Below are 12695 nucleotides of genomic sequence, written 5' to 3'. Positions count from 1 at the left end.
TTGAAATGTGTAACTCTTTCATGAAATGCTTTGAGCCTCTTAGAAGCCCCTAAATAAATAGGAAGATGTGAGAAAACAGAAATGAATATTCTCTGTAAAAACAAAAAATAATGCCTTAAGAGACATATAAAATACAAAATAATTATGTGTAATAATAAAATGATAAAGACAGGGGTCAGAGGAACACTAATGGAGGAGTGATCATAGTTATTATTTGTATTAGAATACTGTTAAGTCAAGAGTACATATCATAATTTCTGGGGTAAGCAATAAAAGAATGCACAACTAACTAGGTAATCAGAGAGAGAAATACAATAATACAAAAGAAGTCAAGACAGGAGAGAGAAAAAGAAAAACAGTTTGGAAAAACTGAAATCGAAGAATAAGATGGCAGATATTAACCCAAGTACATCACCAATCGCATTATATATAAATGAACTATCGACGACATAAGAGAGTAAGATTGCTGGACTAGGTACAAAAAAAAATTTGCTGATAGGAATGTAAAATGAGGCAACCACTATGGAGAACAGTCTGGTGACTATTCAAGCAGTTAAACATAAAACTGCCACATGATCCAGAATTCCACTCCTAGGAATATACCCCAAATAATTTTAAATCATGTCTAAGCAAAAATAATCCTGCTTATTTAACTTCTATGCAGAGTACATCATGTGAAATGCCAGACTGGACAAAACACAAGCCGGAATCAAGATTGCTGGGAGAAATATCAATAACCTCAGACGTGCAGATGACACGACCCTTATGGCAGAAAGCAAAGAAGGACCAAAGAGCCTCTGGATGAAAAGTGAAAGAGGAGAGTGAAAAAGTTGGCTTACAACTCAACATTCAGAAAACTAAGATCACCGCATCCAGTCCCATCACTTCATGGCAAATAGACAGGAAAACAATGGAAACAGTGACAGACTATTTTGCGGGCCTCCAAAATCACTGCAGATGCTGACTGCAACCATGATATTAAAAGACACTTGCTCCTTGGAAGAAAAGTTATGATCATCTTAGACGGCTTATTAAAAAGCAGAGACATTACTTACCAACAAAGGTCCGTCTCATCAAAGCTGTAGTTTTTCCAGTAGTCATGTATGGATGTGAGAATTGAACTATAAAGAAAGCTGAGTGCCAAAGAATTGAGGCTTTTGAACTGTGGTGTTGAAGAAGACTCTGGAGAGTCCCTTGGACAGCAAGGAGATCAAACCACTCTATCATAAAGGAAATCAGTCCTGAATATTCACTGGAAGGACTGATGCTGAAGCTGAAACTCCAATACTGTGGCCACCTGATGGGAAGAACTGACTCACTGGGAAAGACCTTGATGCTGGGAAAGAATGAAGACGGGAGGAGAAGGGGACGCCAGAGGATGAGATGGTTGGATGGCATCACCGACTAAATGGACAGAAGTTTCAGCAAGCTCTGGCAGTTGGTGATGGACAGGGAGGCCTGGCATGCTACAGTCCATGGGGTCGCAGAGAGTTGGACACGGCTGAGCGACTGACCTGAACTGAAGCAAAAATGTGCATATGACTGTTCATAACAGAGCAGTGTTATTCATAATAACCATAAAGAGCAAAATAAAGCAAAAGCAAGCAAAGGAAAGGAAATAATAAAGAAGAGAACTCAATGACACTGAAATCAGAAAATCAATTTTTAAAAAAAAATCACACAACCCCAGAGCGGGTTCTTTGAAAACTTTAGTACAATTGATAAGGTTCTAGTACAAATCATTTAAAATGACAGAGAAACACAACTTAACCAATATCAAGAATGAAAAAGAGGGTATCACTAGAGACTGTACCGACATTAATAATATAATAAGGAAGGACTTCCCTAGTGGCCCTGTGGTTAAGAATCTGCCTGCCAATGCAGGGGACATGGGTTCGATCCCTGGTCCAGGAAATTCCCTCATGCTTCAGAGTGACATGCCCATGTGCCACAACTACTGAAGCCCACACACTCTGCAGCCCAGGCTCTGCAACAAGAGAAGCCACCACAATGAAAAGCCTAAAACCAAGAGTAGCCCCCACACTCTGCAACTAGGGAAAGACTGCACGCAGCAATGGAAACCCAGCACAACCAAAACTAACTTTCACTTTCCAATAAAAATGTTAAAAATACCTAAGTAATATTACAAACAACTCTATACATATAAACCAGACAATTTAGATGAAGTAGACCAATTCCTCAGAAGTCAGACTGCCCAAACTCACCCAAGATGAAACTGATAATATGAACAGTCCTGTAACTATTCAACAAATTGAATTTGTAGTTTAAAATCTCCTGAACAAAGATGTTCAGGCCCGATGCTTTCATTGGTAAAATCTAACAATTTTAAAGGAATACCAATTCTACACAATCTCTTCCAGAAAACAGCAGAGAACTAATCCGAACAAATTCTATGAAGTCCAGATTACTTAATATTCAGTTCAATTTAGTTGCTCAGTCGTGTCCAACTCTTTGAGACCCCGTGGATTGCAGCAAGCCACGTATCCCTGTCCATCAGCAACTCCCAGAGTTTACTCAAACTCATGTCCATTGAGTTGCTGATGCCATCCAACCGTCTCATCCTCTGTGGTCCCCATCTCCTCCTGCCCCCCAATCCCTCCCAGCCTCAGAGTCTTTTCCAATGAGTCAACTCTTCGCATGAGGTGGCCAAAGTATTGGAGTTACAGCTTTAGCATCATTCCTTCCAAAGAACACCCAGGACTGATCTCCTTTAGAATGGACTGGCTGCATCTCCTTGCAGTCCAAGGGACTCTCAAGAGTCTTCTCCAACAGCACAGTTCAAAAGCATCAATTCTTTGGCGCTCCAAAAATCAAGACACTGTGGTATTGGTGGTGAAAGAGGCACAAAGATCAACAAGACAGAATAGAGAACCCAAATATAAATCTATACAAGGACAGATAACTGATTTCTGAGGAAGAAGCAAAAGCAGTTCAATGGTGGAAGGATAGATAGCCTTTCCAACAAATGGTGCTTAAGCTAGTGGATATTCACAGGCAAAAAAACGAAACTCACTTGATACAAATCAACTCAAAATTGATCATAGATTTAAATGTGAGACATAAAGCTATAAAACTTCAGAGAATTTGCAGACCCACTGAAGAATTCTTAGAAACGACACCAAAAATGCAGTCCCTAAAAGGAAAAACACTTGGTAAACTGGACAGTGTTAAAATTTAAGACTTCTAGTCTCCTAGACTTTCTTAAAAGGCTGAAAAAGCAAGCTATAGACTAGAATAAACTATTTATAAACTGTATTTCCAACAAAGGATTTGTATCTAGAATCTATAAAGAACTCTCAAAGCTCAAAAGTAAAAAGCAATTCAACTGAAAGTGAACAATAGACATGAACAGACATTTTATCAAAGAAGATACATGAATGGCACATGAAGATGTTCAATACTATTAGTCGTAAGGGAAATGCAAATTGAAATCATGTAAGGTATCAATCACATCATCTGAGAAAAGCTGAATAAAACATAGTGAAAATACCAAACGGCGGTAAGAATGCTGAGAACATACGTCTCTTGTACACTGCTGTTGGAATGTAAAATGGTAGAACTTCTATGGAAAATAGCTGAGTAGTTTCTTAAAAATTCAAATACATGCTTATCCTGCAACCCAGCAATCACACTCCTGGGCATTTATTTACATGAAAGGAAAATTTATGTCTGCACAGAAACCTGTACATGAATGTTCAGAGCAGCTTTATTTGCAATAGCAAAAAGCTGGAAACAACTCAGTATCCTTCAGTGGATGATTAAACAAACTGCAAACCATCTCTGTAACGGAATACTACTCAGCAATTAAAAACAGTCACTACTGGTACATGAAGCAACTTGGATGGGTCTCAAGGTATTATGCTAAACGAAAAAAGTCAATCTCAAAAGATTATACACTGTATGAATCTATTTATACAACATTCTTGACAAAATTAGAGGGACAGAGAACAAATTAGTGGTTGCCTGGGAACAGGAAAGAGTGGTAGGGAGAAAGGAAGCACAAGAAAGATGTGGTGATAAAAACAGTTCTGGATCGTTTTGGTGTTTTGTTTTCTTTTTGCCACGCTGGGCGTCTTGTGGGATCTCAGTTCCCCAACCAGGGATCTGAACTCGTGCCCCCTGCAGTGGAAGCACAGAATCCTAACCACTGGACTGCCAGGGAACTTCCACAGTATCTTAACCAAAGTGATGGCTACATGAACTTATACATGTGATACAAATGCAAAGACAATAAAAATACATGGACATGTGCATATACAGACACAAAAATGAGTACATGTAAAAACGGGTGAAATATGATAAAGGGCTAAAGCGTATACCTATGATAACTTTCCTTTTTTTTTTTTTTTTTAAGATCACCTGTGCCTTTAAAACTTTTTATTTATTTATTTGGCTGTGCTGGGTCTTCACTGCTGAGTGCAGGCTTTCTCCAGCTGCAGTGAGTGGGGGCTACTCTCTAGTTGCAGTGTGCGGGCTTCTCATTGCAGCGGCTTCTCTTGTGGCAGAACACAGACTCTAGGGAATAGAGGCTTCAGTAGTTATGGTACCTGGGCTTAGCTGTCCCGAAGCATGTGGGATCTTCCTGGATCAGGGATCAAACTGGTGCCCCCAGTATCAAACTGGCAGGCGGATTCTTAACCACTTGACCACTAGGGAAGTCCAAGGTCCCAGTTTTGATACTAATGGCTACATAAGAGAGCAAGACACAGTTCCCCAGCCCCCCACCCCCAGTGAAACTAGCTACAGTATATAGAATTTCTACCCGCCTTTCATTTCCTGAGCTGCTGCTGTTGCTAAGTTGCTTCAGTCGTGTCCGACCCTGTGCGACCCCCATAGATGGCAGCTCACCAGACTCCCCTGTCCCTGGGATTCTCCAGGCAAGAACACTGGAGTGGGTTGCCATTTCCTTCTCCAATGCATGAAAGTGAAAAGTGAAAGTGAAGTCGCTCAGTCGTGTCTGACTCTTAGCCAGCCCATGGCCTGCAGCCTACCAGGCTCCTCCATCCATGGGATTTTCCAGGCAAGAGTACTGGAGTGGGTTGCCATTGCCTTCTCCCTGTGAGTCTATAACTATTTTAAAGTTTAGGGAGTCCCTGGTGGTCCAGTGGTTAAGAATCCACCTTGTAATGCAAGGGACACCAGTTCAATCCCTGGTCTGGGAAGATCCCACATGCCACAGGGCAACTGAGCCAGTGGGCCACAACTAGTGAGCCCGAGCTCTGGAGCCTGCAAGTTGCAACTATTAAGCCCACGCTCCATGACTACTGAAGCCATGGCACTTTCGAGCCTGTGCCCTGGAACAAGAGCAGCCCCTGCAACGGAGAAGCTCTTAAACCACAACTAGAGAAAGACTGTGCACAGCAACAAAGACCCAGTGCCACCAAAAAAAAAAAAAAAAAATCAAAGCTTAAAAATGCATTATATTCACATGCTGATGTATGTATAGACTTCACACATACAAGCATATGTATGCCCTAAGTAAGTCTCAAACTTGCTTAGTCCTCAACTACACAATACCAACTATTCTGATATTGATATGTTACCATGTTAGTAAAACCTGCATTTGTGAGCCCCATCATGAATTATAAAACTGACTTGAATCACCATTTTGTGCTGTTTGCACTGAGTATAAGGCTTTAAGTGTACGCTTCTGTCACTCACTAGCTGTAAGTCTCTTGTGCTGTGGCTCAGCTAGCATTGATGGACACTCACTACAGGCTGGGCAGCGCTGTAAGTGCTTCACACACCTAACTTAATCTTCTCAACAATCCCATAAGGCAGGTACTATCATTAGTCATACCACTTGAAAATAAATGTGAAGAAAAGAAGACACAGAAAGCTAAGTAGCTCGCCGAAGATCACATAGCTACAAAGACAGTCCCAAGAGTTAAACCTTGGCATTCTTGTCCAGAGCCCTTGAGCTTATTAACCAGTTTGTTCTCTGTAACCTCTCTAAATTTCAGCTTTTCCTCTATAAAATGGTGTTAATATATATAGAAGTATTAAGGAGATCAAACCAGTCCAGTCAATCCTAAAGGGAATCAACCCTGAATATTCACTGCAAGGACTGATGCTGAAGCTCCAATACTTTGGCCACCTGATGTGAAGAGCCGACTCACTAGAAAAGACCCTGATGCTGGGAAAGACTGAGGGCAGGAGGAGAAGGAGATGACAGAGGATGAGATGACTGGATGGCATCACAGACTCAATGGAGATGAGTTTGAGCAAATTCCGGGAGATGGTGAAGGACAGGGAAGCCTGGCATGCTGCAGTCCATGGGGTTGCAAAGAGTCGGACACAACTTAGCGACCAAACAACAACAACATATACAAAGAAGAATATATAAAATAGGATACAGCTCCTAGTAAATGACAGCTTAAAAACAGATTAGGAACGAGTTACAAATTAATAAAGCTGCAGAAGGCCTATTTGATGGGCACCAGGAACCCTGCTCAATTCCCTGTGCTCAACTACCGAGTGAAAAAGTCAATTGTCAACTGGAATGGTGTTTTTAAAAAGCAAAATAAAACATGCATTAAAATCTAAATCACAATTCTGGGTGAAAGGAACCAGACATAAAAAAGTAGATGCTATATGTACATTCATATAAAACTCTAGAAAATGAACACACTCATCCACAGTGACAGAAAGCAGATCAGTGGTTGCTTCCATAGGGAGTCAACTCAGAGGGGTGGACTACAACGGGCACAGGGAAGCTTTTGCAGCGTAGTAGTGTTAGTTGCCTGGAGAATCCCAGGGACGGGGAAGCCTGGTGGGCTGCCGCCCATGGGGTCGCAGAGTCGGACATGACTGAAGCGACCTAGCAGCAGCAGCAGTGTTAGTCGCTCAGCTGTGTTTGACTCTGTGTGACCCCACGGACTGTGGCCCACCAGGCTCCTCTGTCCGTGGGATTCTCCACGCAACAATACTGGAGTGGATTGCCATTCCCTTCTCCAGAGGATCTTCCCAATCCAGGAATCGAACCTGGGTCTCCTGCATTGCAGGCAGATTCTTTAGTGTCTGAGCCACAGGGAAGATCCCTAGGAAGCTTTGGAGGTGATGGAAATGTATGATATCTTGATAGTGATGATGGTTTCACAGATACATACTTCTGTCAAAACTCAAGCTGAACGCTGTTCAATGGGTACAGTTAACTGTATACAAATCATACCTCAACAGAATTATGTCAAAACAAAAAAACATTAATATTTTTCAAATAAGCAAACTGCCCTGATTATAACTCTTAACAATTTTTAACTTCATCAAAGTAAAAATTAAATGTTAGCCAGCATACTGCCAAGTTGAGAATATATATAAGGAACACAGACTATCAAAGCTCTATAAAGGAGGAAAAAAGAATCTTCAGCTGATAAAGTTTTTAGAAGAGTCTTACTGAGTACTCCCCTAAGCAGCAGCACTTTTCTTCACTAAATTGAGACCAGGGTATATGAAGTTTACAAACTGAAAAATAACTTTCTAATATTAAATTTCTGGTTTCTTCAACAAAGGTGCAAGACAGGGAACCTTCTATTTTTTGTTCAAGTTCAAATCAACCAAGCCTTTGTGCTCCTATTCTCTTTCTTCTTTGAAATTTCCATTCCAAGCTTAGCAAGGAGTGTGAAAGGGGAACAGAGTCAAAGGCCAAAATTTGACTCGTGAGATTCAGAATTCCAATCTCTGTCACTCTACAAAGGGTCTGAGAACCACAGAAACTGTATCCTACTGGGTTTGGGAATATTATGACTAAATTTACTAAATGCGAAACCAAATGTGGAATGGCCTTGAAAATTCAAAAATGGTATTCATTCTATTTTAGATCCAAATTAGAGTAAGAAATTATTTTAAACAATTTTTTAGAATAATTTTAAGTGACGTAAAATAAGACCTTTGAAAACGTTTTTGTAAGAAAAAAATTCTAAAGAGATGAGGTCTAAAACTTTAAGAATTACTTTATATAGACTATATAAAAAATTCTACGTTTGTAAAATACCTCTAGTCCCATAGATTTGCTTTTCTTTTACAAATGTATTTTGTTAATGTCTTATGACAGCATATTAAATACTTTCCAATATTAGTTCAGTGAGCTAGTTTGCAGAAACATGACTTTATCACAGGAGTATATTTATCTTAAGTCAAAGGGGAGCTCCTGCAGCAGCCCATAAAATCTGACTTTGCTTCAGGAAGTACTTTTAACATGTCAAGTATCATGAATGGTTGTGAATTATAGTCTGACTCAAAAGATAAAACTTTACAAACCAAATTCATCACAATTAATACTTTAAAATAAGCATTTTAAGGCATTCTTTTAAAGTGATCTAAAATGCAAGATAATCAATTAAAATTTTAAAAGCTTATTTCTTCTTAAAGTCAGAAATCACTAAATGCAATTAATTCTCCACTACTTGTGTATTTTCCACACTTTTCGATTTAGAAGTTTCCTAATTCCTGGCTGGTTTCCCTATCACACAATAGGCTCTTCAATCCATTTCACCAGGCTGTTGTTTGCTTAGGGAAAACCACCGTAATAATACTAACCCAAATAGAAGATAATAAGTCAGTCTGCTGGGTCATGCACGTATCCTAAAAATATAAGCCATGAGCTTAAAGAATAAATACAATCAAACAAATTTCATTTCCTCAAATGCCTATCCACAAAATGTTAATCATGGGTACAAAGGGGTATTAAATTACAGTATCCTCTTAAAAACAAAACAACAGAAAACTCTGTCTTTCAAGGTCAATTCAAACATCATCTGCAACTGATCCTTTCCACACATGATCCTTTTCTCTTTGAATCCTCGCAGCACTATATGCCTATTTATGGCATTTACCAAGTTCTTCCTTGAGTTTCAGTCATTCAGATAAAAACATATTTAATAAAAGTTACTAAGTCTTAGACACTGCAACTGGGAGCTAGACAAAAAAGGACAGCTGGGATTTTTAAAAATAAAGTTTCTGTACTAATTTTACTATTTTAAAAATACAATGTGTTTCTTACAAAAAAACCAGAAAACACAAACAGTAAATGAAAACCACAGAAAACACAATAAACTGTGCTAATGCAAGAACAATCACTGTTGGTCTTGACAAAAATCTTTCCAGATCACTTACACTACATGAACATGAATACACTTCTTTTCTTCAACAAAAACAGGATGATACCATATATAGTATTTTATGATCTCTTCCTATTTATTTCCTATTAATTAATGTATCAGATTTGGCTTCCCTGGTGGCTCAGTAGTAAAGAATCCACCAGGAGACTCTGGTTCAATCCCTGGGTCACAGAGAGTCCCTGGAGGAGGAAATGGCAAAGCCACTCCCATGTTCTTGCCTGGGAAATCCCACTGACAGAGAAGCCTGGAGGGATCCATCAAGTATAACCATTAGAATTTGACAGGCAAAGATGGAGATGAGATGATTATTTAGGCAGAAAGAGAATGAGAGGTCTAGAGATAAGAAAGCAGGTTTGTTTTAGTCCTTTACTTTACTATACTACTTACAAGTGTAAACACATACTGTCGAAAGCTTCAAGTCACTTTGACCTCTCCCCGCTCCAAAAAAAAAAAGGGGGGGGCCCAAGTAAAACACTGGTGTTCACAGAAAAGTGGTATCTCTGGTACTCCTGTCAGGGCTACCATTACTAACCCCAACAAACCCACAGCTACTTACAATTCCAGGAGATCATGTGCTTGGGTACAGCTCTACAACCTCTACACAACTACCACCACCTCTTCTGGAATTCACAGTTTATGAAGTTCATTAACTCACTCAAACATTTACTTAGCAGTTACCTATGACTGGTTCCAAATATGAAAAGGAGTATGTCAAGGCTGTATATTGTCACCCTGTTTAGTTAACTTATATGCAGAGTACATCATGAGAAACACTGGACTGGAAACACAAGCTGGAATCAAGATTGCCGGGAGAAATATCAATAACCTCAGATATGCAGATGACACCACCCTTATGGCAGAAAGTGAAGAGGAACTCAAAAGCCTCTTGATGAGAGTGAAAGAGGAGAGTGAAAAAGTTGGCTTAAAGCTCAACATTCAGAAAATGAAGGTCATGGCATCCGGTCCCAACACTTCATGGGAAATAGATGGGGAAACAGTGGAAACCGTGTCAGACTTTATTTTTCTGGGCTCCAAAATCACTACAGATGGTGACTGCAGCCATGAAATTAAAAGACGCTTACTCCTTGGAAGGAAAGTTATGACCAACCTAGATAGCATATTCAAAAGCAGAGCCATTACTTTACCAACAAAGGTTCATCCAGTCAAGGCTATGGTTTTTCCTGTGGTCATGTATGGATGTGAGAGTCGGACTGCGAAGAAAGCTGAGCACTGAAGAATTGATGCTTTTGAATTGTGGTGTTGGAGAAGATTCTTCAGAGTCCCTTGGACTACAAGGAGATCCAACCAGTCCATTCTAAAGGAGATCAGCCCTGGGATTTCATTTTTTTTTTTTTTTTTTTTTTTAAGCACAGGAAGAGTTTTTTTTTTTTAATTCCAAAAATCATTTACTTTGTTGCAAGTATAGGAGTCAATGCACATTTTGCCATTTAAGAGGAAAGAATGTGTGGATATCTGAGGGAACATATTTGTGGCTTGTTTCCATGATAGTTCAGAGCTCCCTATCCTGCCTGCCTAAAAGAGATCAGCCCTGGGATTTCTTTGGAAGGAATGATGCTAAAGCTGAAACTCCAGTACTTTGGCCACCTCATGCGAAGAGTTGACTCATTGGAAAAGACTCTGATGCTGGGAGGGATCGGGGGCAGGAGGAGAAGGGGATGACAGAGGATGAGATGGCTGGATGGCATCACTGATTCGATGGACATGAGTCTGAGTGAACTCCAGGAGTTGGTGATGGACAGGGAGGCCTGGTGTGCTGCGATTCACGGGGTCGCAAAAAGTCGCACACGACTGAGCGACTGATCTGATCTGATGTGTTAGGTACTATGTTACCTGCTGGCCCTACAAAGATGAATAAGGACCTCAATAGCAAGTTCTGCTTTCAAAAGCAAATGTCCTGCAGTAGGACCTGAACTAAAAAATGAGGACGAGTTCGTACCCAATACAATGGCTATTATTCCAAAACAAAAACCCAGAAAATAACTAGTGTTGGTGAGGATACAGAGATACTGGAACCCTTGTGCATCGCTAGCAAAAATGTAGAATGGAGCAGCTGCTATACAAAACAGTTCGGAGGGTCCTCACAAAATTAAACAGAATTATCATGCTATCCTAAAATTTCACTTCTGAGAATAACCAAAAAAAATTTAAAGCAATGTCTGGAACAAATATTTATACATCTGTGTTCACAGCAGCTATATTCGTAATAGCCAAAAAGTGGAAGGAACTCAAGTGTCTGATGCATGAATGATTAAACTAAACGTTGGGCATAAATATGCAATGAAATATTATTCAGTCTTAAAAAGGAAGGAAATTCTGACACTTGTTACGACGTGCATGAATCTTGAGGACACTGGACAAAGTGAAATAAGCCAATCACAAAAGGACAAATATTTTATGATTTCACTTAGATGAGGTACTGGAGTAGTCAAATTCAGAGAGAAAGAAAAAAAGTAGAATGGTGGTTGCCAAAGGTTGAGGGGAGGGGAGAACAGGGAATTAGTGTTTAATAGGTACAGTGTTTCAGTTTCAGAAGCTGAAAAAGTAAAGGATAGTGGTAATGACATACCAAGGTGACTGTACTTAATGCCACTGAACTGCACACTTAAAAATGACTGGAATGGGGGAATTCCTTGGTGGTTTCACGGTTAGGACTCTGAACTTTCACTGCCGGGGACTGGGTTGAATCCCTGGCTGAGGAATTAAGATCCCACAAACTGTATGGCATGCCAAAAAACAAACAAGAAAAGATTCAAATGGTAAATTTTATGTTATATATATTTTGTGTACATGCATGCTAAGTCACTTCAGTCATGTCCAACTCTTTGCAACACTATGGATTGTGGCCTGTCACACTCCACTGTCCATTGGATTCTCCAGGCAAGAATACTGGATTGGGAAGCCATGCCCTCCCTCGAGGGGATCTCCCCGACCCTAGGCTCGAACCCACATCTCCTGCATTGGCAGGCAGTTGCTTTACCACTAGTGCAACATGTATATTTTGCCACAATTAAAAAAAAATTCTGAGGAATATTATCTATAAGTGCTACTATGAAATAGCCAGGATATATTGTTAAGTAAAAAAAACAAGGTAGAGAAAACAAACAGTATGACACTATACCAAAAGAGCGTGGAAGAATATATAGCTATACACAGATATTATATAGACATTTTCTACAATTACTATAACTTTTAATGGAAGGATAAACAAAAAGCTTTAAAAAAAACCAACTACCCCCAAGGGAAGGAAAGAATAAGGTTAGGATTCAGCTGGTAAAGAATCCAGCTGCAGACTCGAGTTCAATTCCTGGGTCGGGAAGATCCCTTGGAGAAAGGATAGGCTATCCACTCCAGTATTCATGGCCTTCCCTGGTGGCTCAGATGGTAAATAATTTGCCTGAAATTCGGGAGACCTGAGTTCAATCCCTGGGTTGGGAAGATCCCCTGAAGGAGGGCATGACTACCCACTCCAGTATTCTTGCCTGCAGAATCCCCACGGACACAGGAGCCTAACAGGCTCCAGTCCAGTGGGTCTCAAAG

Source organism: Bubalus kerabau, unplaced genomic scaffold (assembly GCF_029407905.1).
Source record: "Bubalus kerabau isolate K-KA32 ecotype Philippines breed swamp buffalo unplaced genomic scaffold, PCC_UOA_SB_1v2 scaffold_40, whole genome shotgun sequence".
In the NCBI taxonomy this organism is placed as follows: Eukaryota; Metazoa; Chordata; class Mammalia; order Artiodactyla; family Bovidae; genus Bubalus; species Bubalus kerabau.
The sequence above is the reverse complement of the archived record's forward strand: the minus strand, read 5'-3'. Positions refer to the sequence as shown.